Genomic DNA, 26,896 nt, shown 5'->3' with positions numbered 1-26,896 from the left:
AAGAATGTCACTAAGTATATAAATGCAATGTTTTTTTCTTTTTCTCGCCACGTATTGGTTATGCAGTTGTTTTGTCCTTTCTACTGTAGTCCAACGCAGACTGTCATTTAAATAAAATCAGCAAATCATTCTCAAACTACAGTATAAGCAACACACTGTCACTGCACCCGATGACTCATTTCTCTATTTAAGCAGTAACCACTAGTCTGTGCAGAGGTAATGCACACAAGTTAGTAACACTTGAGGGAACAGACATACTCCAGCAGTACTTGTCAGTGTTCTGAGGTAAGCAGGTTCTTTGTGTCTTTTTAAAAATAAAAAACTTAATTTGTTAAATATTTTTATTGCTTATTATATTTTATATTGATTATATCAATTATACCAATATTATAACTATTTTTATATAAGCAGCCAAAGTCAACTAGAATTTAGTTTCTGAACTGTATTTTGCATCAGGTCTAGGCTTTGGTGATAAAGCTTCATTAACTTTTGGAGTATGTGTATTGTACTCGTGTGCCGAGAAATATAATAATAATTAGATAGCCATGGTTCCTCTTTATTGTCATTGAAAGACCTGTGAACTCATCCTTTTTTGGTGTGGAAGCAAGTCATCCTCGTTTTGAGGGACTGCCTATGAATGAATGTATATTTTATTCACAATATTTACAGATATTGTTGCTTAAATGCTGAAATGGTATTTTCCAATTTGAACGGATAGAAATGCAGGCAAGTGGCACCAGTTAGCGATATGTTGTTCTATATAATAATAGAGCACAAATCTCTGCCACCATACAGTGAGTGTCTGATACTGGCCATGCCGTTCGATGGGGAGGTTGAGATAATAAGGTATTTGCACGTAGGGAGATAAGGCTGAAACCAGCAATCGGGTTGCCAGCCAGTGCGGAGACAGCAGTGAAGACACGCTGGGACGAGCTCACCCATCCTGCTTCTTGTCCTTAAAATGCCGCAAGTTACGAGGAGTGGCAGGAGGAAACCTTTTAATATTTAAGTTCAAAAAAGGATCTCAATGGGAACATCGTGAATGAGAGCGCTTTTGAAAAGCTTTATTTCTGGGCTTGGGAAGGATTGAGAACAGTCACAACTTATCTTTATCAAATTGATCTTGCGCACTAAAGATGCAAGTGTATGTTTCATTGTGATTTATGACTTTGTATCCAGCCTTTATTTATAAACCAAGAAGGGTCAACAAATACCTTTCCGTGAAGACGCTCTCCTTTAAGCCATCCCATTGGAAAGATAGATAGCCTTCGGGTTTTTAAATTTATTTTCTTCTTAAATCTTTCTGGCGGATTTTGTTCTTAGCGAATTGAGGGGTTCCATTTGTGGGGAAATGGAACATCCGTTCTACTTTTGGCACCCAATATCAGCATTAAACACTCCCAGGTAAAGTTGTCACAACCAGGTACACTGCAAAGTTCTCTCTACTCTGTTCTAACAATGTGCCTTAGCCCCAACCTCAGAAGAGTGCCCCCTACTGCAACAATCAGACTTTCTTTTTCTCTTTTCAATGCCTTATGGCCATTCTGAGAAAGGTTGATGTTCATGTATAAGATTACAGGTAGCTTTAGTGCTGCAGGACCATGTCCACTAGGAACAAATTTAATACTGTCCAAGTTTATCCCACATGGGATTCTTGTAGACAACAGAAATAAGAGACTTGCAAAAAAAACAGTGTACTACCCCATTGAGACACCCACGCCTACAAGTCAGGCTCCAGGTAGGACCTTTTGTAGAAATATCTAGAACAATTTTGTAGCAATTCAATGATCTCCGTTGACTCAAGATTGGATCCAAAATTTTGCAAGTTCCTTATTTACAATAATGCAGCAACAATGCTCCTAAACCTTACCACCCACTCAATCATGGGTTTCCCCCTCCTTCCTCGGAGGCGAAGACATGTGTTGGCATAGTTTGATGCATACAGTCAATCCTTTAATAACTCTGAGTGCATCGAGTCTCGTCGTCGAGAGCTTGCAGAAAGCAAGCACAGGCAGCGGAAGGAGCGTGCGGAAAACCAGTCTCCCCACCCACCCTTTCCTCCAACCACTGTGACAGAGACTGTAATTCCCATATTGGACTGTTCAGTCACCTGAGAACTCACTTTTAGAGTGGAAGCAAGTCTTCCTCGATTTCGAGGGGCTGCTTATGACGATGATGACTCGCCCTAGTAGCCGTTCTTCAGGTGTGAGGCTAGATGATGTCCAGGTTGGTTGGCTATTTGTCCCCTGGGAGTATAACAATTGAGCCTGGACCTCTCCGATATCCACACACTCTTCAGCAGGGAGCACTGGATGGTAATTAAGCAGAGCAGAATGACTAATCTTTCCCTACCCTAGCCCAGAGCTATTGGGAAAGATATACAGCTTGCTGCCCAGCTATTGCAGATTAGCAACAAGAGAAAATGTAGCCCTCAGCAAAGTCTGATGCAATTCCTTTCCCTAATAACTTGTGCTACCCCACCCCTAATATATCCCCAATCCCTTTCACCATCCCACTACTCAACCTCCTTCTTACTACCCTGACCACCTCTATCTCTTCCCCGTTGAAGTACCTTCTCAACCCCTGTATCCTCCTCTCCTCTTGCTCTGCTGTCACTGACCTTATCTTTGATCCTCAATCCACTCCCTCTCACTGACACTTGACACCCTCACCTTCAACCAGTTTCCAACTTCCTCTCTCCGTTCTATTTTCCGTTTGTATTATTTCCCCCAAATAAGCCTGGATTGCTTTAAAAATGTAACTCGTTGGGTTGGATTTTGCAGGAAAATAACAGTGAGGCAAACAGCGCTCGCCATTATTAATATTTAAATCGGACAGCAACTTCCAGTGACCGCACATGCGCAGATAAATGTGTAAATCAGGAAATTGCTGTCGGAGATGCCTTGCTCCTCCAGAAGTTGCACGCTAACGGTATCTCACCGAGAGACATGCCATTGAAATACATCGAATGATGTGAAGTTGCGGTATTTACCTGATATATACACACTAAACTTGTCAGAAAAAGTTAGGGCTTGTCCATTCCAGTGTAAGTACCCTTTTAATAATGTGATCGGGGCCCAGGGGAGGCGTGTGTTCGGGGTCAGGGGCCCAGGGGCAGCAATATGTGTGCGCACTAGGTCCGTGCAGCAGAGCTGGTCTCCAGTTGTCTTGGGGAATCCTTGCCACTGGACCAAGACCTAGCTCTGTTAAGCCCGTGTGGTGGCTGGTGTGCAACGGCCACCCCATGTTAAAAAAAAGTCACGCACAGGCATCTTCCACCCTTCAGGATGTAGTTCGGGTCCTTCATTGAAACACCTGTGAACTCGTTCTTTTTTTGGCATGGAAGCAAGTCATCCTCGTTTCGAGGGACTGCCTATGATGATGAAGACTTAAATACTGCCAAACAACTTCTCTGGCACTGAAAATTAACTTTAACAAGTGTGGATTTTAATTATTGTTAGAGATTTAAAAGAATAAAAAATAATAATTCAATAATTTCTGTCTCTTTTATCTCTCTCTCTTAATCCAATCTTTCTTTCCCTTTCTTTATTTTGCTTTGTGTCCCTGATTTGACATTGAATTCAATATTCTAACTGAAACTTCCTGGTTCAGACTCTGCGATGCTCATGAACGATTCTTCAATCTGATTGGGTAAGGAGACACACAGTTGCTTGTCCTATTCACTCAGGTCCCAAATGCGCTGCACTTTTTGGATACTTGGCTGAGAGGAACTTCCAATGCAAAAGCCCATAGAAAGTCTGTGGGCAAGTGCAAGTGTAACAGACAGTTGGAGGTTAAGTGATTGCTCAGAGTTTTTACCAGCTTCTATGAACTGATATGCTGTAGATATAGAGATTGAACACTGACTCCATTCAAATACAATATCTGTACAAGCAGACCCAATGGAACAATACTAGAGTGCTAAGGTCTCAAGTATATTATGGCCCTGGACCCAAAACTTGTATAAGATAGTTAACAGACCTTCATTCATGCACCTCCTACATCCCACTCCAGGGACTTGAACACATAAACCTCGGTTGACGCTCCAGTGCAGCGCTGAGGAACGCTGCACTGTCAGAGGTGCCGTCTTTCAGATGAGACATTAAACCGAGATCCGGTCTGGTCTCTCTATCACCTGAGAGAGCCCATGGCACTATTTCGAAGAAGAGCAGGGGAGTTATCCCGGTGTCCTGGCCAATATTTATCCCTCAATCAACATAACAAAAACAGGTTATCTGGTCATTATCACATTGCTGTTTGTGGGAGCTTGCTGTGCGCAAATTGGCTGCCGCGTTTCCCACATTACAACAGTGACTACACTCCAAAAGTACTTCATTGGCTGTAAAGTGCTTTGAGGCATCCGGTGGTCGTGAAAGGCGCTATATAGATGCAAGTCTTTTTTTTCTTTTATCACAACAGTGACTACGCATCAAAAAAATATTTAATTGGCTGTAAAGCACTTTGGGACATCCAGTGGTCATGAAAGGCACTTTCTTTCATGACTCTAGTCAGAATTTCAATGTAAATATGTAGAAAGTCAGAAATTAGTGTTGATAATATTAGTGGGTGAGCATATGATATTCTTCTGACCACTATTTTAATAGAGGCGCTAACTCAATTATTTTAAATAAAAGACAGTGGAATGTCTTTCGAACACATTATGCATTTGTTCATTATTATTAGTAATAGTCATTTCTGGTCTCTACTTTTTTAAGTTAGTCCCAGTCTATATCTGAGGGGTTTGTTATGGCTGAATCCAATGCTGCTATTGGGTCATTAGGCCATGCTCATTTGGATAGCTCTCACAGGATCCGCTAGCTTCAGGTTTTCCCCAGTTGTTTATTGGGACAACAACAACAACAACAACTTGCATTTATATAGCGCCTTTAACGTAGTGAAACGTCCCAAGGCGCTTCACAGGAGTATTATGCGATAAAAATTTGATACCAAACCACATAAGTAGAAATTAGCACAGGTGACCAAAAGCTTGGTCAAAGAGGTATGTTTTAAGGAGCATCTTGAAGAAGGAAAGAGAGGTAGAGAGGTTTAGCGAGGGAATTCCAGAGCTTGGGGTATAGGCAACAGAAGTCACATCTACCAATGGTTGAGCAGTTATAATCAGGAATGCTCAGGAGGGCAGAATTAGAGCAGCGCAGATATCTCGGGGTGGTTTTGGGGCAGAGGAGATTACAGAGATAGGGAGGGGCGAGACCATAGAAGGATTTGAAAGTAAGGATGAGAATTTTGAAATAAAGGTATTGCTTAACCGGAAGCCAATGTAGGTCAGTGAGCACAAGAGAGAAAGTTGAGCGGGACTTGGTGCGAGTTAGGATACAGGCAACCGAGTTTTGGATCACCTCAAATTTGCATAAGGTAGAATGAGGGAAGCCAGCCAGGAGTGTGTTGGAATCGTCACATCTATAGCTAACAAAGGCATGGATGAGAGCGTCAGCAGAGAATGAGCTGAGGCAAGGGCGGAGACAGGCGATGTTATGGAGGTGGAAATAGGCAGTCTTAGGATGATGACAGTTCAAGTCTGACATGACCAAAATGTTCAGGAAAGTCAGAATTTTTTTTTACCTGAACAGTCAGTCTTGTTTACCTCCAATAGGAAGAAACACTATACTTCCCTTAGCTCATCATGAATGATATTATAGTGTATAAGCACATTTTTTGGGCACTTTTTCCATGAAACTAGTTATTTGAAATTGCAGCATATGCAAGGTTAGTGGATTAATAGTTAATGTACGCATGGTGAATGCACTCTCCTGGGTTGGTTTCAATCGCCTGGGGGGATCGGAGAGGAATTTTCCAGATATTTTTTCCCCTTATTGAACCTGGGTTTTTCTGTTTTTTATTGCCTCCCCCAGGAAATTACTTACTTAAGTGGGATTAAGAAGTTTTAGTCATGATCCATCGTGCGTGTGGGGGCAGACTTGATAGACCAGCTAGTCGATTCCTGCCCGTCATTTTCATATGTTCATATTACAGAACCACACAAAATCAAACATTTTAACAACAACAACAACTTGTATTTATATAGCGCCTTTACCGTAGTGAAACATCCCAAGGCGCTTCACAGGAGTATTAGAAGACAAAAAATTGACACTGAGCCACATAAGGAAAAATTAGGGCAGTTGACCAGATTCTTGGTCAAAGAGGTAGGTTTTAAGGAGCATCTTAAAGGATGAAAGAGGGATAGAGAGGTGGAGAGGTTTAGGCACGGACTGATTAAGGTATAAAAATCTATTTTTTGAAAATTCTTTAAAGAAAAAGATTGTTCTATGGTTTATATACCTCATTATCATCAATTTTGAAGGCAGCAAGACCCTTGTTCAGCTTTTGGATTGCTAACTTAAAATCAGCTAAAGCAGAGAGCTTGTTGCTCACATCGTGGTCCAGAGTTTCCTGGAGGCCGGCGCCATTGAAGGGACACATCTGCAGCATTGGCTTCAGCGTTCCAGCGTAACAGCCCCAGGAAATGATGGAGCAAGTGAGTTACGCCACTACTCACGCCGTCATTTCCAGGGACGATTGCACCACTCCGTCAATAACCTCGCCAAAACCGTGCTCCACCCCACAACCCCAGTCAAGTCCACGACACTCATGAATTTCCTGGCTTTACGCGGTTTTCTCAGACGCAGCCAGTTAGACTGAAAAATAATGCAGCGGGTGCATGTAATTACATTCAAAATAATTGATTAAAGTCAAATAAAATCTCGGCTCTTCATATTTTTAATTCTTAGCCGAAAGCCTCCCCCCCCCAAAAAAACACTTATTCTTCATCAAAAAACAGAAAATGCTGGATATCCCCTCAACATATCAGGCAGCATCTGCAGAGAGAGAAACAGAGTTAACCTTTCAGGTCGGTGACCCTTCATCAGAACAGACTTATTCTTCGTTGTTGTTTGTTAGATTTAATGGATGTTGTGTGACACTGAAATGCCTGCACTTGGAATTGATGAGAGGGAGAGTGGGGAAGAACTTCACTTTGGCCCGTCTATGGGCCCGAAATGGGCGGCGCAGTAACAGAATGCGCCAGAGGCCCAGGGCTCATACCCTGCTCATCCTGGCTCCACGTTAAGGTAAGTATACAAACACAAAAAGCATACCTCTCTGTAGGGGGCCTCCAGAGGAACTCTGGTCAGGCCGCAGGAAGAACCGGAATGCTTCGCTGAGCCTCAAACCAATTTCAAAGAGGGGACCCCTCATACAGACATTAGGCTCCTGATTAGCATATGATTGGGGCTTAACGCCTGTTTAAGGTTGCCATCAGAGATCCCTGAATATTGCCTGAGTCAAGCTTCTCTCTTAGGCAGTCCCCCAGAGTCGAGGAAGACTTGCTTCCACACTAACATGAGTTCTCAGGTGACTGATGAGACCAATGCGGGACCTACAGTCTCTGTCACAGGTGAGGCAAGTCATGGTTGGAGGGACGGGTGGGTGGGGTGCTTGGGTTGTCGTACGCTCCTTCCGCTGTTTGCGCTTGGCTTCCCGCGTGCTCCCGGCGAAGAGACTCGAGGTGACCGGCGCCCTCCCGGACGCTTCTCCTCCACTTTGGGCGGTCTTGGGCCAGGGACTCCCAGGTGTCGGTGGGGATGTTGTACTATTTCAAGGAGGCTTTGAGGGTGTCCTTGAAGCATTTCCTCTGCCCACCTGGGGCTCGCTTGCCGTGTCGGAGCTCTGAGTCGAGCATGTGTTTTATGAGACTAGTTTCGTGTGTCAATATGCCGTCAGACATAGCCCTCCAAAATTAAACCTTTTTGCCCATTTGTGTTTGAGTAAACTGAATAAAGCAGCAGGGTGTGTCCATAACGCAAACAATTTTTCACAAATGATTCACTTGAGCAGAGTGAAATGATTTGAAATTCTGATCTCAATGACTTGGGTTGTGCTAATATTGACACGATTAATAAGTTCACTGACGGGAGGTAAACCATTGACTGCTCTCCTTCTGAGGTCCCTGGTTCAATATTATTCTGGCTGAAGTGTATTTAAATTACTGTTCCAGGAAATTTGGAACCGGAAGATCGAGGCAATAAACGGCATAATTAATGGCATACAGTGCCATTCCAGGAAATTCCAAGCCAATATGCCCCCACACAAATGAGAATTTCATCACTTTACTTGGCCAGATATGAGCATCAGATATCTGGGTGCAACTGTTGTCCCTTCACTTTCGACCTTGTTTAAAAGAACTATATCCCACTCTTGCCAAGTATTCTCACTGAGCTAGTCTGTCCACACGATTCCTCCAGTGAGCAAGCACATCGAATCTCCTGGGCTAGTTTCAATCAGCTGGATGGGTCGGAGAGGAATTTTCCGAGATTTTTTTCTCCCTAAATTGGCCTGGGTTTTTATCTGGTTTTTGCCTCTCCCGGGAGATCACATGGCTCCGGTTGGGGTGGAGTGCAGAATGTTTCACTATAAGGGGTGTCGCAATTGTGTGAGGTGGACTGGTTGGGCTGGGTGTTCTTTTCCTTTCCTGAATCACTGAGTCCATTATTAAAGAAGCAGTAGCAGGACATTTGGAAAAGCAAAATTCTGTCAGGCAGAGTCAGCATGGATTTATGAAGGGGAAGTCATGTTTGACAAGTTTGCTAGAATTCTTTGAGAATGTAACGAAGAAGGTGGATAAAGGGGAACCAGTGGATGTAGTGTATTTGGACTTCCAGAAGGCATTTGACAAGGTGTCACATAAAAGGCTACTGCACAAGATAAAATTTCATGGGGTTGAGGGTAATATATTAGCATGAATGGAGGATTGGCTAACTAACACAAAACAGAGAGTCGGGATAAATAGTTCATTATCGGGTTGGCAATCAGTAACCAGTGGAGTGCCGTAGGGATCAGTGCTAGGACCCCAACTATTTACAATCTATATTAACTAATATGTCCTTACTATACAGTATAAATGCACACGAGACCCATACTTGAGAAAAGATCACTCTGTGACCAGTTACCTTTATTACCAAGGCCTCAAGAGACATACGGTGAGTGGAGTTTCCCATTATAAACCGGAAAGTCCAGGTTAGGAGTGTCTCCCACAAGTTCGCCCCCTGTGGTCAGTGTTCTCAAGGTGTACAACTTAGGTCAGCTTATACATGGGTTACAATGACAGTTGAATACATGGCATCACCTCCCCCCCAAAGTCTTATTGGGATCATAGGTTAAGTCTCTCTGGTGGTTTACGTTCCCTTGTAGAGCGCCTGAGTTGGGGCTCCGGTTATTGGGCGCTGGCCTGAGTGTCTGCTGTTTGCGGTTCCTCAGGCCTGTCCAGACTGCCCACAGTGACTGGGCTCTCCTCCACTTGGTTCCGGTGTTCGGTCACCTGTGGTGGAGTAAACTCTACGTCGTGTTCTTCCTCTGCTTCTTCTATGGGGTTGCTGAACCTCCTTTTAGTTTGATCCACGTGTTTGCGGCAGATTTGTCCATTGGTAAGTTTAACTACCAAAACCCTATTGCCCTCTTTGGCAATCACAGTGCCTGCAAGCTATTTGGGCCCTGCAGCGTAATTAAAGACAAAACCAGGATCATTGACATCAATTCATTGTGCCCTCGCATTCCTGTCATGGTAGTCACATTGTGACTGACACCTGCTCTCAACAATTTCTTTCATAGTAGGGTGTATAAGGGATAACCTGGTTTTGAGCGTTATTTTCATTAGCAGCTCTGCGGGTGGAACCCCTGTGAGCGAGTGTGGTCGGGATCTATTGGCCAATAGGAGGTGTGATAAGCGGCTTTGTAGGGAACCCCCTTGGATTCTGAGCATTCCCTGTTTGATTATCTGCACTGCTCGTTCCACCTGGCCGTTTGAGGCCGGCTTGAATGGTGCCATTCTGACATGGTTGATTCCATTGCTTGCCATGAAGTCCTGTAATTCAGTGCTTGTGAAGCACAGGACATTGTCGCTGACCAAGACGTCCGGTAGACCATGGGTGGCGAACATTGCCCGTAGACTTTCTACCGTGGCAGAGGATGTACTTGAATTTAAAATGGCACATTCAATCCATTTGGAGTAGGCGTCTTCGACAACCAAAAATATTTTTCCCATGAAAGGACCTGCGTAGTCCACATGGATGTGTGACCATGGCTTGGCGGGCCAGGACCAGGGGCTAAGGGGGTCTTCCCTGGGTGCGTTGCCCAGCTGAGCACACGGGTTGCACCTGCGAACACAAAGTTCCAGGTCTGCATGTATCCCTGGCCACCAAACGTGTGACCTGGCAATTGCCTTCATCGTGACAATGCCCGGGTGCTCATTGTGAAGTTCTCTGATAAACACCACTCTGCCCATCTGGGGCATGACTACTCGGTTTCCCATAGTAGGCAATTGGCCTGAATTGAGAGTTCATCCTTGCGCCTATGAAACGGTTTAAACTCCTCAGGGCATGCCGCGTACGTGGCTGCCCAATCCCCATTCAGGACACAATTCTTAACTCAAGACAGTAGCGGGTCTTTATTTGTCCAGATTTTAATCTGACGGGCTGTCACAGGTGAGCCTTCGCTTTCGAAAGCTTCAACAGCCATGACCACCTCAGCATCGTGCTCAGCTGCCCCCTCAGTGGTGGCTAGTGGTAGCCTGCTGAGTGCATTGGCACAGTTTTCAGTGCCCGGTCTGTGCCGAATTGTGTAGTCATAGGCGGCTAACCTAAGTGCCCACCACTGTATACGGACCGATGCATTCGCATTTATGGCCTTGTTGTCGGCCAAAAGGGACGTGAGGGGTTTGTGATCTGTCTCCAGCTCAAATTTCCTGCCAAACAGGTACTAGTGCATTTTTTTACTGCATATACACATGCTAGCGCTTCCTTTTCTACCATCCCGTAGCCCCTTTCTGCCTGGGACAGACTTCTGGAGGCATAAGCTACCGGCTGTAACTGACCATTGGCATTCACATGCTTCAACACACACCCGACCCCATAGGACGACGCATCACACGTTAAAACTAGTTTCTTACACGGGTCATATAATGTTAACAGTTTGTTGGAGCATAACAAATTGCATGCTCTATCAAAAGCTCTTTCCTGGCTGTCCCCCCAGACCCAATCGCGACCTTTGCATAGGAGCACGTGTAGCGGCTCTAACAGCGTGCTCAATTTGGGAAGAAAGTTGCCAAAATTGTTCAGAAGCCCCATGAACGAATGCAGCTCCGTCATGTTACGGGGTCAGGGTGCTCTCTGGATCGCTTCCATTTTGGGCGCAGTAGGTCTGATCCCATCTGCTGCTACCCTCCTCCCCAGGAATTCTACCTCTGGAGCTAGGAAGATGCACTTTGGCTTTTTCAGTCGCAGCCCTACCCGGTCCAGTCTGCGTAGCACCTCCTCCAGGTTGCGGAGGTGTTCTTCAGTATCGCGACCCGTGATGAGGATGTCATCTTGAAAAACCACCGTCCTTGCAATCGAATTGAGGAGGCTTTTCATATTTCGCTGAAAGATCGCGGCGGCCGAACGAATCCCGAACGGATATCTGTTGTACTCAAACAACCCCTTGTGTGTCGTGATGGTGGTCAGCTTCTTCGACTCACTCGCCAGCTCCTGGGTCATGTAAGCTGAGGTCAGGTCCAATTTTGAAAAAAGTTTTTGCCATCGGATAGCGTTGCAAAGAGGTCTCCCGCTCTCAGTAGCGGGTACTGGTCTTGGAATGACACCTGATTGATGGTGGCCTTGTAATCACCACATATTCTGACCGACCCATCCGTCTTGAGCATCAGCACGATCGGGCTCGCCCAGTCACTGAATTCGACTGGCGAGATGATGCCTTCCCTCAGCAGGCGGTCCAATTCGCATTCTATCTTTTCCCACATCACGTATGGCACCGCTCTGGCCTTGTGGTGTACTGGCCTGGCATCCGGGTTTATGTGAATCACTACCTTGGTCCCCATGAAAGTGACAATGCCTGGTTGAAATAATGTCAAATTTGTCCAGGACCTGTGAGCATGATACTCGCTCCACGGAAGAAATTGCATTGATATTGCCCCATTTCCAGTTCATGACAGCAAGTCAACTCCTCCCCAGTAGTGCGGGACCATCCCCCGGGACAATCCAGAGTGGCAACCTGTTCTCCGAATCTTTGTGGGTCACGACTACCGTGGCGCTATCTAGCACCGGAATGATCTCCTTTGTATATGTCCGTAGCAGTGCGTCAATCGGCAATAATTTTGGCCTCCTGGCCTTGGACACCCACAACCTTTCGAACTGTTTGATACTCATCAGGGACTGGCTGGCCCCCGTGTCCAGCTCCATTAATACTGGGATGCCATTTAGGAGCACTTTCATCATTATCGGTGGCGTCGTGGTATATGAACTGTATATGTGCTCCACATGAACTCGCTGAACTTCAGCTTCCAGCGATTTCCCCCAGTATTCATTTGGCCTTGTAGGGCTTACATCAGGGCCGTCCTCCTCGTACATCAACCTGGCTGCAGGCTTCCTGCACATACGCACCAAGTGACTGCTGAAGTTGTAGTTTCTGCAGGTATATTGCTGATATGAGCATGAGCTAGAGGCCCCATTGAGCTAGAGGCCCCATTGTTGAAAACAAAAGGTCCATTACCAGTCGATCGTCTCTGTCTCTGTAACTGTCCTTAAACGCACCATTAACAGGTGTTGATGGCCCCATTACTGGCTGCATTGTCCATTGCGATGGCATGAATCGCCGTTCAGCTAGCCATTGTCTCTGTTGAATTCCCCCTTTGGGTTCGACTGCATGCTGGGGCATGTCCGATTGCCCTTGTCTGCCTAGAGAACTGTGTGCCGCGTTAACAATGTTGACTCCCTGGTCGTTTGCTGCATTTGAGTCAAGATGTTTACCATAAATCATTCTGGTCTCTTCCTTCCCTGAGCTAATTGTCTGGGCTATCAGAGCCACTACTTCCAAGGTCAAGTCTTTGGTCTCAATCAGTTTCCTGAAAACCCCAGTGTGCCCAATGCCCTCAATAAAAAAGTCTCGCAGCATCTCCGCTCTGCATGCATCTGGGAACTTACATAGGCTCGCCAGTCACCGGAGATCTGCCACGAAGTCTGGAACGCTTTGCCCTTCTCGCCGCCGGTGCGTGTAAAACCGGTGTCTCGCCATGAGCATGCTGCTCGCTAGTTTAAGGTGTTCCCCGATCAACTTACTGAGCTCTTCGAACGTCTTGTCTGCCGGCTTCTCTGGCGCTAGAAAGTCCTTCATCAGGGAGTACGTTCTGGATCCACAAACCATCAGGAGATGAGCCCTGCGTTTGTCGGCCGATTCCTGTCCCAACCATTCCTTAGTGACAAAACTTTGCTGTAGTCTCTCAATAAAGTCGTCCCAATCATCATCAACACAGTACCTCTCTTCTGTGCTGCTAGTGGCCATGCTCACGTGGATTAAATCCCAGTTTCTCGTCGCCAATAATATGTCCTTACTATACAGTATAAATGCACACGAGGCCCATACTTGAGAAAAGATCACTCTGTGACCAGTTACCTTTATTACCAAGGCCTCAAGAGACAGACGGTGGGTGGAACTTCCCCTTTTATACCGGAAAGTCCAGGTTAGGAGTGTCTCCCACAAGTTCACCCCTTGTGGTCAGTGTTCTCAAGGTGTAAAACTTAGGTCAGCTTATACATGGGTTACAATGACAGTTGAATACATGACATTAACGACTTGGAGGAAGGAGCTGAGTGTAACGTAGCCAAGTTTGCCGATGATACAAAGATGGGAGGAAAAGCAATGTGTGATGAGGACACACAAAATCTGCAAAATGACATAGACAGGCTAAGTGAGTGGGCAAACATTTGGCATAGTGAGTATAATGTTGGAAAGTGTGAGGTCATGCACTTTGGCAGAAAAAAATCAAAGAGCAAGTTATTATCTAAATGGAGAAAGATTGCAAAGTGCTGCAGTACAGCGGGACCTGGGGGCACTTGTGCATGAAACACAAAAGGTTAATATGCAGGTACAGCAAGTGATCAGGAAATGCCAATGGAATCTTGGCCTTTATTGCAAAGGAAATGGCGTATAAAAGCAGGGAAGTCTTGCTACAGCTATACAGGGTATTGGTGAGGCCACACCTGGAATACTGCGTGCAGTTTTGGTTTCCATATTTACGAAAGGATATACTTGCTGTGGAGGCAGTTCAAAGAAGGTTCACTAGGTTGATTCCAGAGATGAGGGAGTTGACTTATGAGGAAAGGTTGAGTAGGTTGGACCTATACTCATTGGAATTCAGAAGAATGAGAGTTTGTTTGATACAGATTATTACCTTAGACACTCAAAATCGCTGGACAAAAGTGACCTTTTTCTTGACTAGCATCTATGTTGAGTACTACATTATGATCCAATATGTCTTGCAGAATGAAAGCGATCAAGTTTCTGTATACGATTATGAGGGGGCTTGACAAGATGGATGCAGAGAGGATGTTTCCACTGATAGGGGAGACTAGAACTAGAGGGCATAAACATAGAATAAGAGGCCGCCCATTTAAAACTGAGTTGAGGAGAAATTTCTTCTCTCAGAGGATTGTGAATCTGTGGAATTTGCTGCCTCAGAGAGCTGTGGAAGCTGGGACATTGAATAAATTTAAGACAGAAATAGACAGTTTCGTAAATGATGAGGGAATAAAGGGTTATGGAGAGTGGGCAGGGAAGTGGACCTGAGTCCATGATCGGATCAGCTATGATCATATTAAATGGCAGAGCAGGCTCGAGGGACCTTTTGGCCTTCTCCTGCTACTATTTCTTATGTTCTTATGTTCTTATGTTCCGTCATTGTTCATTGTTCGTAGGTTTATGTGTAACCTTCAGGGCTGCTGACCAAGGGCCGTGCGACACTTTGTCGGCCGGTGTGGACACGATGGGCTGAAATGGCCTCCTTCTGCGTTGTAAATTTCTATGTTTCTATGTTTCTATGTTTCTAAGATGGCTGCCCTGCTCGGACTCCTTCTCCTGTTTCAAATCCCAGCCCAACAGTTCCAGGATATAGGCAGTCACGTATCTGGGTTCCTCTAATCAGGCAAATGGCCAGGATAATGTCTCAGATGCCCAGAACTCCCCAAGTTTAAGGGTGACCTTGGCCTCCCAGACCTTGAATACCACTACTCTCTGGCCCAGCTTCGGGGAGATGTGGTATGGAAGACATCCTCAGCATAAACCACAAAGCTGGGTGTGGAAACAGAATCCTCTCCACCAATTCCCCAATTGAGTGACCATTCGTGCACTCTGGTGAGAGACCAGGAGGAGCTGTGGTCATGTTATTGTTCTATAAAGAGACTCGCACTTTATTAAAGGTTTGAGATCTGTCAGCCTTTCTCCAGTCAGCTGCAACAGTAAATTCCCAGGCGGAATGTATACCAAGTTGGACCACGTTCCACACAAGAGGAAATCTTGCCTAGCAGCAGCTAATAGACAATTCCACCTGACCCAACAGGCCATGTTCAAGTACCTCCAAATCACGCACGGGAAAAAGATTAAGGAAAATAATTAGTTAACACTATATTGATTAGAACCTTTAAGAAAGAGCTGGATGAATAGTTAAAGAAAAGAAAGACTTGCATTTATATAGCGCCTTTCATAACTACCAGATGTCTTAAAGCACGTTACAGCCAAAGTAGTCACTGTTGATAATGTCGGAAATGCGGCAGTCAATTTGCGCACAGCAATCGCTCTCACAAACAGCAATGTGATAATGATCTGTTTTTGTTATGTTGATTGAGGGATAAATATTGGCCTGGACAACAGGGATAACTCCCCTGCTATTCTTCAAAATAGTGCCATGAGATCTTTTACGTATACTTGTGAGAGCAGGCCTTGGTTCAACATCTCATCCAAAAGATAGCACCTCCAACAGTGCACTGGAGTGGCAGGCTAGATTTATGTGTTCAAGTCCAACTGAGCCACTGGCTGACACACAAGGTAGTTGCTTAAGAACAGAGAGAAGCACAGATGAAGAAGTCTAAATATTGTCTGGAGCATTATTAATTTTAAACTGTTTGGTGCCTTTTATATTTCTCCTTCTTCTAAGAGTTCATCCAATTCGTACGTAGGACTGATTTGCTCTGCTGTTAGTGGAGGGGGTGGAGAGAAGGAGTATTGATGACTCCAGTCTCCTTGTTACTGTATTTACAACTTGCTGAGAATTTCACACCTCTGCCTCCCAGCCATGCTGATCAGTGAACGTTTCACTTTGAAGTGAGATGACAGCAAACAGAGATCAGGTATCATGTAATCTTTCAAATATTGATTGTTTTCTTTAATACCTAGTGTAAACTTGTGGCAACAGAGTGGGGCTGTGAAAAGACCGCTGCAGGAAAAGCAAAGTTTCCCAAATGATGTTTTTGTCTACACACTTTAGAAACCCTCTCAATAGGGCTGTCACTGGTCATCATAGAAAGATGTTATAATAAGGGCCTCTTATATGAGATAAGAGTAATTGAAATGGGGGAAGGCCATGCAAGTTTGACATCTTGATTTGCTAACGTGCAATCAGATTCACAGAACGAGAATGTTCAAAGTAAATTAATCGCAACAGCAGTGAACTGCACACATGAAAACACAAAGCAAGTGTTTTGCCATTGGCACACATCACTGAAACAAAACGGCACAGATTAACTCTTTTGAATACTGAATGACTTTTGGAACTTACACATTTTGTTAACTGCCAAAAATGCTGGACCTCTGCCTCAGCCTGCGTATACGCTTCTTCCGCCAGATAGCTCGCTCTTTAAAGAAAGACTTGGATTTATATAGCGCCTTTCACGACCACCGGATGTCTCCAGAGCCAATGAAGTACCTTTGGCGTGTAGTCACGTGGGAAACGCGGTAGCCAGTTTGCGCACAGCAAGCTCCCACGCACAGCAATGTGATAATGACCAGATCATCTGTTTTTTTTTTGTTATGTTAATTGAGGGATAAAGGTTTCATGCAAAGCAAGCCCAGAGCACCAATCTGAAGTCAGTCACAGGCTCTTTACCATCAGTCTATTGTGATAAATACTTTGGGGTTTATTTTGTTCAACGTTTAACTGTCCACTGACTTCAAGGGAAATGAAAATGGGGAGAGATGTAGAATGGGCGGCTGAATCGATAGCGCCCGTTTTAAACTGTCGGCCTAAGTCCAAGCCACCCCCGTTTGAATCTGTCTCAGGGGATCGGCAGCAACGATCCCGTTAAGCCGTGCGGCCGCGCAGCGGTCTGGAGGTCCCACGCTGACCGGTCACCGGCTTTTGGACGGGAACACCGCACATGCGCAGAAATTTGAATGGGTCACGCAGCCCGTTAGGGGGGGTCGCACATCCCAATAAATAGTGAGAGCATTGATAGTGAGGCAACTCGCAGTAAAGACACTGGGGGCGAATTACCTCGGGGATATTCTCGCTACCCTACTGTAAACTGGGCGGAAACTCTGTTTGGACACCTAAATGTAGCGAAGTTAACAGTAGTACAGTGGGGGAAGCCACACTGGAAATTCACCCCCCCGTTATTGCTATTACTTTTGTCAGGTTCCTTCCTTCTGCCCACACACGCCCCATTTACACAAAGGTCATTGCAGTGGTAGAACACGCAACTGCCAAAACCCAGCTTCCGTTTGACTGCTGTTTGATTCCAGCTGTGCCCACTGGGAAAGATTCTCCCCATGCACTGGGCGTGCTTAAACTCACTGTCCAGGCTAAGATAAAATTAGTAGCAATTGGGAGGAGGGCCACATCCCAGCCGGGAGACGCATCATTGAGCCACAGTGAAGGGCATTACAGAGAGGTTCACATCCCCTATTGGAAGGTGATGTGGACTCGGGGGAAGGCAATAAGGAAGGGATTGTGAAAGAGGGGAAAGCAATACTTGCTTTCAGCCAACCTGCGTGCAATTTTAGATGGGGAGATTTTGTATTTCAGTGTTTCAACTCATCTGCTGCTAAACCCTCATCCATGATTCCAACACTCTCCTGGCCGGCCTCCCACCTTGCACCCTCCGTAAGCTTCAGCTCATCCAAAACTCTATTGTCCGTGTCCGAACTGCCCATTCACCCATCAACCCTGTGCTCGCTGACCGACATTGGCTCAGGGTCCAGCCATGCCTGGACTTTAAAATTCTCATCCGTGTGTTCAAATCCCTCCATGGCCTCGCCCCTACCTATCTTTGTAACCTCCTCCAGCCCATAACCTTCCGAGATCTCTGCGCTCCACCAATTCTGGCTTCTTGCCAGAACATCCCCTATTTTCGTCGCTCCACCGTTGACCGGTGTTCCTCCAGCTACCTTGGCCTTAGGCTCTGGAATGCATTGCCTAAATCTCTTCACCTCTCTTTCCTCCTTTAAGACACTCCTTATAAACCTTCCTCAGCATCATCAGTCAACAAGGCAGAAGTGTTTGAGGTCACAGCTGACCATTACTGTCACTGAAGGTGCCCACGTTATACCGCGTGGTAGGTGCAGGTGTCCTTGCAGCCAAGGGTTTCCTACCAGCGCAAAGAGCGTGAAGAGGTCAAGCGCAGACAGCGGAAGGAGCACGCGGCAAACCAGCCCCACGCACTCCTTCCCTCGACAAATGTATGTCCCACCTGTAACAGGGTCTGTGGTTCTCATATTGGACTGTTGAGCCACCAAAGAACTCACTTTGAGAATGGAAGCAAGTCTTCCTCGATTCCGAGGGACTGCCTCTGATGATGATGATGACCTGGCTGTCTTATGAATTGGAGTCCTGTGAACACAGTTCTCCATGGCCATTACCAGGTCGAAATGGGTGCCATTTTGAATTAATGTTCTGCACACCAGAACTCTTTAAAATGGCATCGTGGACTCCAAATTATTGGTTAAAAGTCCCACCTAGTTGAGGCTCCCAGCATTCTCTGCCCATGGGAAATTGAGTATGGCAGAAATCCAGCCTGACAGAACTCCGATGTTCCAATCAGCTCTGCCCGATTCGCATCCATAAATCGTGCAGATCCAATCGGAAAATCCAGGCTTCGGAGAGTTTCGGATTCTCTGCCCTGAGCTGGCCCATAACGTTAGGGGAGAATGGAATTGTACCATGTTTCAGGATGCCATTTCTCACAAGTGACTGGAGCCCAAACAAAGAATAATGTTAATTGCACTCAGATGAGAAGCAAGCACCTTGACACAACTGGGCGGCCATTTTGTGCTTAGATGGAAGTCATTGTCCTACCCAATAACTGGAATTAAAATGTCACCCCTCCCTTTCTGGGGCATCCGTCCTAACAGCTACACAATTCAATCATTTTAAAATAGAGGATGATTCACTAAAGATGAAACAGCTAATTATGGCAGGTTTATCGGTTTCTACTTTCAGTTTGCACTTTAGCCAAACCTTATTGCGCCGTGTGATATTGGTAACAAACGCATTACCGTGTTCATATTAAATTCATTAGTCCACGTCTTCAGTGAAGGGTTCATCCCTATGGGTTTGTGCTTTTAGTGAAATACCAGACAAAGATAAATCATTATATGCATCGTTGGTGGTATTTCTCCAGGGACTGAGGTGTCTACTGTACATGGTCCATGTCCCTGAGCCATACAGGAGGGCGGGTATTACTACGGCCCTATAGACCATGAGCTTGGTGGCAGATTTGAGGGCCTGGTCTTCGAACACTCTTTTCCTCAGGTGGCCGAAGGCTGCACTGGCGCAGTGGAGGCGGTGCTGAATCTCGTCATCAATGTCTGCTCTTGTTGATAAGAGGCTCCCGAGATATGGGAAGTGGTCCATGGTGTCCAGGGCTGCGCCGTGGATCTTGATGACTGGCGGGGCAGTGTTGTGCGGCGAGGACAGGCTGGTGGAGGACCTTTGTGGACCTAAGTGGAGGAAGTGCATCCGGGAGGGCGCTGAGCACCTCGAGTCTCATCGCCGAGGGCATGCAGAAATCAAGCGCCGGCAGCGGAAGGAGTGTGCGGCAAATCTGTCCCACCCTTCCTTACCCTCAACGACTATCTGTCCCACCTGTGACAGGGACTGTGGTTCTCGTAGTGGACTGTTCAGCCACCTAAGAACTCATTTTAAGAGTAGAAGCAAGTCTCCCTCGATTCCGAAGGACTGCCTATGACGATTATATGCACATTAATGCATTCATTGCTAACATGGTCCAGCTCAATTTCATCAGCCACGGTGATTAAAACAACAGCAATAACAGCCACTTATATTTATGTAGGGCCTTTAATGTAATAAAACGTCTCAAGGTGCTTCACATGGAGTGTTAGCAAAAAAAAAATTTGATACCGAGTAGATGTGAGGGCAGATGACTAAAAGCTTGATCGAGAGTGGTAGGTTTTAAGGAGCGTCTTAAAAGAGGAAAATGAACAGGATCAATGAGTTGAGGGAGCAGACGGAGAGTTTCTTGGCTACAATTCTAGCTGTGGCACTGCCTGGGCAACTAGCTTCTTATGGGAGGGATGTGGAAAGAAAAACAACAAGAATGCCCCCAAACCTGTTTTCTGTCTGTCTTGGGTGCAAATGATAACTGGGGGAGAAGTAGGCAGTGCTCGCCCACATGCTTCCCTATCACAGTTTTATTTTTATAAAGTTGGTAGCGATTCGACGTGTGTGTGAATATTGTGGAATTTATAAAGATAGCATTAGACTGATAATAGCCTACCCACTGGTGATAAGAATTTCAGCCTTGACAGTCCACTAATGTTTCTGCTGTAGACAGTCTAAACAGGTTCAAAGCTCTCGGACTAATATTTACCTCTGCAAAGGTGCTTCAGGTAATTAGGTATTCTGGTGCTACGTCACCTCTGGCTTGCTGCTACCTTAATGCCTGTGATTATAAAATAGAGTGCAGACAGATAGCCAGCTCCAGTGGAGGTGGGACTGCTTACAGTTCAGACAGCAGCCCATTGAAGGAGGGATTGGTGGACTCTGGAGGTTCATGGAACTATTACCACATCGTCCCAAACTACAGACCAGGTAGGTCCCTTCGGCTAATCGCTTTTCCCTCAATCGTCCGCTCCTTGTTTTCCTCGTTCTCCTTTCTGCTCCTTTGTTTCTTCATAGTTGCTAAGAAATGTGGATTGTTGTCCCTTGTTGTAACGGACGCAAACATTTCCCAACTCCGGGTCTGCGCACTCAACTTTGCTCAGTACTCAGATCGAACCTCTGTCTGTTTTAGTTTGTCAGGCCGCAATTGGCATTTTTTGTTCAGAAAATAGGGCATGAATGTTGTATTGGTTAAAGTGAGAGGTGATTGTGTTGGAGCACTGTTTAACGGGCATGGCTGTCTTGTTCTATTTGACACAATAAAGGGCTACATTCTCAATTTGTCCAGGAGAGTCTATGAGACCGGGGGAGGGGGTGGGGGGGGGGCGGAATTGAGCGGAGGAGGGAATTCACAAGCTCTGTGTTACAAAGCAACCAAAAGCTCACAGTATGAACCATTACAGTATAGCAACCTGAGGCCGCAGACCCCTGTGACACCCCCCCCCCTCCCCCCACCCTCAAGGGTATTAGCTGCACCGTTAAAATTCTCTACACGGTAAGATTAGAAAACCAGGGGAAGCTGTTCAGTTGTTATCTTGCTGATTAACAAAAGGTTCCTCGAATTAAACTAGATCGTGCTCGTTCTTTAGAGAATGATAGAATGATCTTCCATATTATTGCTGGTTACCGGCTGGAGTACAAAGTTAATTAAACATTAAGTGGTTGATCTTGGCGAAGTTTCATACAGTCGGGTGTGAAAGCTGGCCACTGGTTAATTAAAATGAAATTGATTTGATATTTCACCAACAACAACTTGTATTTATATAGCGCCTTTAACGTAGTAAAACGTCCCAAGGCGCTTCACAGGAGTATCATGAGACAAAAAATTTGACAGCGAGCTACATAAGGAGAATTTAGGACAGGTGACCAAAAGCTTGGTCAAAGAGGTAAGTTTTAAGATGCGCCGTAAAACAACAACAACAACAACTTGTATTTATATAACGCCTTTAACGTAATGAAACGTCCCAAGGTGCTTCACTGGAGTATTATGAGACAAAAGTTTGATATCGAGCTGCATAATTAGAAATTAATTCAGGCTTGGTCAAAGAGGTATGTTTTAAGGAGCGTCTTGAAGGAGGAAAGAGAGGTAGAGAGGCGGAGAGGTTTAGGGAGGGAGTTCCAGAGCTTGGGGGCCCAGGCAACGGAAGGCACGGCCACCAATGGTTGAGCGATTATAATCAGGGATGTTCAGGAGGGCAAAATTAGAGGAGCGCAGACATCGCGGGGGATTGTGGGCCTGAAGGAGATTACAGAGATAGGGAGGGGCGAGGCCATGGAGGGATTTGAAAACAAAGATGAGAATTTTAAAATCGAGGCTTAACCAGGTGCCAATGTAGGTCAGCAGGCACAGGGGTGATGGGTGCGAGTTAGGACACAACCGAGTTTTGGATCACCTTTAGAATGTGGGAGGTCAGCCAGGAGCGTGTTGGAATAATCAACTCTCGAGCTAACAAAGGCATAGATGATGGTTTCAGCAGCGGATGAGCTGAGGCAAGGGCGGAGACAGGCGATGTTACGGAGATGGAAATAGATGGTCTTAGTTATGCTGTGGATCTGTGGTTGAAAGCTCATTGCAGGGTCAAATATGACACCAAGGTTGCAGACAGTGTGGTTCAGCCTCAGACAGATGTTGGGGAGAGGGATGGAGTTCGTGGCTAGGGACCAGAGTTTGTGGTGGGGAGCGAAAAGAATGCCTTCATTCTTCTAAATATTTAATTGGACTCTTTATGACTATGGGACGCATCAAAGTTTATTTCCTGCTCCAAATTTCCTTTGTATTTTTTTATGTCCAAAGTTGTATTTTATTGAAAGAATATTTGTATAATTATCTTTAATATCCTGTTGAATGCTGTTATAATCTTACAACACAGAAGGAGGCCACTCAGCCCATCCTGCCTATGGAGGCCCTTCAAAAGACTATTCAATGAATCCCACTCTCCTGCTCCTTCCCCGTAGCCCTCTACAAGTGTATATCCAATTCCCTTTTGGAAGCTTTTATTGAATCTGCCTCCACCACCCTTTCAGGCAATGCGTTTGTTTTTCATATGATTTCCTGGAGGTAAATACTGCTACAGTATTTGAATTAGATTTCCAGAGTACCTGCTGACCAAGTCTAAAGTGCATTGTAATCTGAATGTCCCCATGTAATCGGAGTTCAAGGTTGTTGTGTCATTCAGGTATTTGATGTGGTTCTGACCCGTTCTTTGTCGGCGAAGTTGGCATTTCACTGGTCAGTCATTTTTTGTAAATGTTATTTATTTTGTATCCCAAACCCCTTTGAGGAGGAAATCCATCCACTGGCCATTCAGCCAGTAACTAAATGTCAGAAGTTTAAGATCACCGCCAACAGAACAAAGAGAGAGGTTTGGTGGTTTGTTTTGTGCACAAAGATTTGTTGGGATATGAAGCAAGGCGGAATTAATAATAGCTTTTACAAGTAAAAAAATGGGGAAAGAAAGGATCATTTGTTGGGAAGGGGGAACGGTACCAAGTGGACAGTTGTTTCAGCACAGGCCCGATGGGCCAAATGATCTCCTTCTGTGCAGCAAAAATCTAAGGGGTAGATTTTCTCTCCGTATGGCTTTGGGCAGCCAGCTCGCAGAGCTGGGTAATCACCGGGTAGTGCTGACTCATTTGCATAGGGCTGGCGGGCAGTCATTGGATAGCGGTGCCTCATTAGCATAGAGGTGGTGGGCAGTCATTGGATAGCGATGCCTCATTAGCATAGTGGCAATGGACAGTCATTGGAGAGCGGTGCCTCGTTAGCATAGCGGCGTTGAGCAGTCATTGGATAGCGATGCCTCATTAGCATAGTGGTGCTGGGCGGTGGGCAGAAAACGAATGCCCCAGGACTGCCCGCCAGCTCTGTGCCATCGAGGACACCCAGGAACACGGCGACAGCCACAGCAATGGAAGGGGGCGGTTATAGTCTTCCCCACGATTTCCTGCCGCATTTTTGCCAGGTGAGAGATGTCTCAACGTTTTTGTAATGTATTTGCTTCATGGGATCTTTGCTTAAGAATCCATAGCAACACATTGCTATTAAGAACTAGTTGGTTTATTAACAAAGGTTTAACAATCGCATTACGCATTACGCATTACGCATTACGCATTACGCATTACCAGTTCATTCACCAGGCTCACAACCGCATACCTCATTGTGGATGACCTAGACTCAATTGACTGGGGTTTTATTGAGTCTTGTGAACATCACGTGACTGGCTAAGCCACTCACAATACAACAGCTCTACAACTATTTTAGTTAAAGACAGTAATCAAGTGCCCCCTGATTAAAGGAGGGAGGGGCACACTCCAAAAACTTTTCAGGTGCCCCCTTGTTTTTTTTTGAGGGCACCAACACACAAATTATACAAGTGCCTTCTGGCTAAAAGGCGGGGGGGGAACTAAAACTGGCACAATAAAGAAATTAAACTTTAGACAAAAAACATCAAATTAAAATTTGGTTGAGGGGATGATGATGCACTCCAATCCCTCCGGCGCCCACTTCTTACGGAAGGCCACAAGCGTACCAGTGGACACCGCGTGCTCCATCTCTAGGGACACCATGGCTCGGATGTAACCACGGAAGGGAGGCAGGCAGTCGGGCTGAACAACCCCCTCGACCGCCCACTGCCTGGACCGGCTGATGGCACCCTTGGCCGTGCCTAGAAGCAGTCCTATGAGGAAGCCCTTGGACCTGCCCGCTCCCCTCCACACAGGGTGCCCAAAGATCAGGAGTGTGGGACTGAAGTGCAACCAGAATTTGAGGAGCAGCCCCTTCAAATATTGAAAAAGGGGCTGCAACCTCGCACATTCAATAAAAACGTGGAACACGGACTCCTAGAACGCAGAAATTGCAAGCGGCCTGGGAGCCCGTGAACCGACTTAAAAATTATTGCACGGGACTGCTCCTTGCACCACCCTCCAGGCCAAGTGCCCGATAAATAGAGAGAGGACTCCCGCGTAGAGTGCACTCCATCGGGGACCCCCGCCTCCTCCGGATGACAAGATGGTACGCCATGGCGTGTGCGGACGGCAGACGAGGATGGCAAGGTGGAGCGTGTGCAAGAGCAGCCCGTACAGGAACCCCCTTCGCGCAGAACTGAAAGGCATGGAGGGGATTTCCCCGAGGCGGCTCAAGTAGTGAGGCGCCGGCTCCTGCGGGCAACAGCTCTACAAACCTGTGAGCAAAGTCAAAGCTGCATACATTACAGTCTCCCCCTCAGATTCTAGGTTACCCCAGGCCATACAGCCACCCTCTAATGATTATGGGGAGGTGCAAGTTGCTTCCGAGTGCTCTCTAGTATGATAACAAGGGATGGCTGAGGTGACTCTCCTAATGATTATCCACATGGTTTCCATTCAGTATCACATTCCTGATGGCATGGCCGAGACTGGGTATTTTCTGCATGAAGAATCAAATCTGTGGCACGGCATAATGCACTGCACCATCACATCACCATGCCACCTCATGTGAGGGTTAGGGTTGGAGTTGGAGCTCAGATACTAAAATGTACTTATGTTGGCGTTTCATAAAATATGATCCATTGTTAAAATACTTTCTCATGGTGATCTCTTTACCTTTTATAATGAGAGAATGAATCCTCTGTAGGCTTCCTACAACATCTGAAAACAAGGTGGGCGGGGGAAGACACTCCAAACCGCTAACAATTCTTTGCACCACCACTAGGCAGCACTTAAGAGTAACCTGGGACTGACTATCCCACTCCACAGTCGTGTAGCTGAGAACAGCAACTCAGTGGCATGACGGGCGGACCCTGCTTGCCACTTTGTTATGATGCCATGTTGTTAGTGCTTCAGTATGTTGGCCATCAATAAACATCTATCCGTACTATTGGCGCTGACACAGATATACACAAACCGAAACATAAACAACCTCTCTGTGTCTCTGTGCCTCCTTAATCTCTCACTGCCTCTGTCCTCTACTCCCTTTCTCTTTATCCCTCCGCTTCCTTACTCTCCGTCTCTGTGTCCTTTACCTCGCTCCATCAATAGAAACAGAAAATGAGTGCAGGAGTAGGCCATTCGGCCCTTTGAGCCTGCACCGCCATTCAATGAGTTCATGGCTGAACATGCAACTTCAGTACCCCATTCCTGCTTTCTCGCCATACGCCTTGATCCCCCTTTGAATCTGCTTTCTCTCTCTGTGTCTCTGTCTCTATTATCCTTTTCTAGGGTGCTCTGCCATCTTTTCTGTCTGTGTGTTCATCTCTCTCTATCCGTATCTCTCGCCTTCTTCTCCAGTCTCTGCGTCTCCTTAATCTGTTTCCTTACTCCCTCTGTTGCCATTATTTTTGCCCCTCCACAGGCGGGAGTGCGCTGCCTATGGGATACAGTAATTTCAGTGGCACTGTTGATTATGGGATAGTTCTCCAGCCACGGGGAGCCCATTTCCTGCAGCAACTAATTCTGGAATGCTTTTCCTATGCCGAATGGCTTATGTACAAGAGGATAAAACTACTGATGCAAACAAGGAGACTGTCTTTGGGGGAAAAAAAAACATGATTGGATCAAAGCATTTGATTATTGGACCTGTCAGCCAATGTTCCCTTTAATTTTGTTTTGGATGCGTGGTCCCTTTAACGTGCTGCGCGTCCTGTTCAGATTTCCGCGTATGCGCGGTTCTTCCATTTGAAATCCGGTGAGCCAGCTGCGCGGGACCTCCAGGCAGCTGCATAGGATTACACAGGATATACGGCACAGAACCAGACCATTCGGCCCAACCAGTTCATGCCGGTGTTTATGTTCCACTCGAGCCTCCTGCCGTCTTTCCTCATCGAAATCTATCAGCATAACTCTCTATTCCCTTCTCCCTCATATGCTTGTCTAGCCTCCCCTTAAATGCCTCGATACTATTCACTTCAACCACTCCCAGTAGTAGCGAGTTCCACATTTTTTCAAGATAAGAGAGTCCCAGCCTGTTCATCT

At 46.0% G+C, this 26,896-nt stretch overlaps 1 protein-coding gene across 2 annotated transcripts in view; it reads left to right on the top strand.

Moving 5' to 3' along the window:
• Positions 1-239: 239 nt before the first annotated feature.
• The window catches only part of LOC139228270 (solute carrier family 26 member 9-like), a 130,621-nt gene continuing 103,964 nt past the window's right edge, over positions 240-26,896 (top strand). The window contains exons 1-2 of one of the 2 annotated variants that reach the window (XM_070859452.1): positions 258-285; positions 20,747-20,878. The gene's annotated coding sequence lies outside the window, so the exon portion shown is untranslated. Of the gene's footprint in view, positions 286-20,746; positions 20,879-26,896 lie in introns of both variants that reach the window. The other variant, XM_070859453.1, reaches the window with a different exon arrangement.

Source organism: Pristiophorus japonicus, chromosome 17 (assembly GCF_044704955.1).
Source record: "Pristiophorus japonicus isolate sPriJap1 chromosome 17, sPriJap1.hap1, whole genome shotgun sequence".
In the NCBI taxonomy this organism is placed as follows: domain Eukaryota; kingdom Metazoa; phylum Chordata; class Chondrichthyes; family Pristiophoridae; genus Pristiophorus; species Pristiophorus japonicus.
Note: the sequence above shows the minus strand (reverse complement) of the source record. Positions and strands in the feature narration are given on the sequence as shown.